The sequence below is a fragment of the Ischnura elegans genome (genome assembly GCF_921293095.1).
Source record: "Ischnura elegans chromosome 13 unlocalized genomic scaffold, ioIscEleg1.1 SUPER_13_unloc_2, whole genome shotgun sequence".
NCBI lineage: Eukaryota > Metazoa > Arthropoda > Insecta > Odonata > Coenagrionidae > Ischnura > Ischnura elegans.
This window is the reverse complement of record NW_025791658.1, coordinates 689,997-692,079: the sequence shown is the minus strand read 5'-3', so window position 1 is coordinate 692,079 and position 2,083 is coordinate 689,997. Positions and strand designations below refer to the sequence as shown.

Below are 2,083 nucleotides of genomic sequence, written 5' to 3'. Positions count from 1 at the left end.
ATTCTTGTTTAGTTATGGGAGTACAAGGTGGTGCATGGAACTTACATGGTTACATACTTATAGATCGTTACTGATGAACTTATTAAGCAAAATTATTGTCCTCATCAGCCTGATCCTCGGTCTGTTTATTCTGCCAATCCCTGAAGAGAAAATAGTAATTACTCCTTGTGAAATGATATATCATGTATCATGGAACATTATAGTGTATACCTATTGTAAGAGGGAATGGGAAAATATGAAGAAAATGTCTGGGATGATCGAATTAGTGTGGCAGAGAAATGAGAAGCGACTACTTACTTTCTTATTTTCCCGACCTCAGCCTGGTTGAGCCAATTACTCAGACACCCTTCCAGCTCCACATCTGATGCATCACGGTAGACCCTTCTGCATACACCTATGAAATTATACAAAACATAGTTAATGTCACTTATTGTAATATGTTAGAAGTTCATTTCAATGATCAATTATTATAATAATCTTAGAATATCTTGTTGGATGCACTCACGAAAAGTAACAGGACACACTGGAGTGCTATAAAATGATTTCTTAACCGAATTCTTCTTAAGTTTGCCTGTAAGGGCTTACAGCTCTGGTACATTGTCATCCTAAGACGACACAACATATTTTGTAGAAATTCATTCTCATTCATTTCTTCTACCAACTGCTACCAAACATTGCATCTAGAGATATAAAAAATACCAGATCAATGAAGAGTTAACAGCTAATACAAGAATAACAAAAATCATGTAGACAGCCAGAAGAAAAATTCACCAAAGAAATTAACACAATTGTCATGTTTAGTATGCACATGTAGTGTGAGTGCACAAGTGCATATGAAATAACAAAAATCCAATCATACCATAATTTTTTAATATTTCATTGGACATTAATCCATACGCACTTCAAAATTATGTTGTACTTGAGTATTTTTATAGCACATTGAATTCCAAGCACCTACGAATGTCTGGCGAGCTCAAGATATACTTCTGAAACTTTTTTACAAATGAAACTCTTATGAAACTTTCTTACAAAAACTTAATTGTTCTTTCATTTAAAAAATCATACATTGTTTGAATCAGGATGGCAGCACACAAATTATCATTATTCACTTACCACCTTTGGCTCAAATGAGGGATCTTCACTTATCCTACGGCAGAGTTTGATGAAATCCTCATCTGCTGTCAATGGCAATTGGCTGAAATTCATCTCCTCCACATCAGCATCCTTTCGCTTTGGGTCACAAGCCAATAAAGCATCTAATTTCCTCTCCAAGTGAGAAAACCCAGGTGCCATTCCTCCCATCCACATGAGGAGCTGGCTATTCTGTAGTTTTAATTTACTGCAGCCTGTAAATATAAAAATGTTATAAATACACTAATACCAATTGATTTGCTTACATTATACTTCCTTAGCAGACTTGATACTTAATCATCATAAATCCTGCCTACATGCTTATCAAACAAGTGAAAACCATAGATTTTAATATACCACTAATTTTTCTATCAACAAACACGAGTAATTGATTACATAAAAAAAATTTTAAGGATTGCAATCTTATTGTACAGAAACAACTTAGAAACGTGTTACTTATGCCCTTGAGTGCAATATGTCTGATAAAATGTACTAAAGCACAAATCAATGCCTAAATTATAATGATCGGAGAGAGTTCAACTGATGGCTATGTTTAGAACAGCTTATTAATTGCTATTATTCTTCGACATATTCCCAATAGTTACTCATTTTCAAGAAAAATCATTCATAAACGAGTTAATTGAGGTTGAGACTAATGTTTTAATGTCATAAAGAACTGTTAACAAAGTGGATTCTACTGTGAGAACCCTGATATTTCAACTTTAACCGCCTCAATGGATTCTTTTCACTATGCCAGCGAAAGTAAAGACCATGCTGAATTGTAATTACCCTGAGAATAAAATAATGAGTAATCTTAAATAATTATTGGATAGTAATTGGCGGTTCATTAATCATACATAAGTATCGAATGGAAAAAAATGTTCCATTTACTTACATTCACACGCTCAGCACAGCAGAGATGGATTGATGCTGACAATGGCAACCTCTTAAA

At 33.9% G+C, this 2,083-nt stretch overlaps 1 long non-coding RNA gene across 1 annotated transcript; it reads right to left on the bottom strand.

The window, feature by feature from the left end:
• Positions 1–347: 347 nt before the first annotated feature.
• Positions 348–1,143, bottom strand: LOC124172718. The gene is made up of 3 exons (XR_006868257.1): positions 1,114–1,143; positions 506–680; positions 348–394 (listed from the first exon to the last, which is right to left on the bottom strand). It is a non-coding gene; the product is annotated as an uncharacterized LOC124172718 (long non-coding RNA).
• Positions 1,144–2,083: the final 940 nt, after the last annotated feature.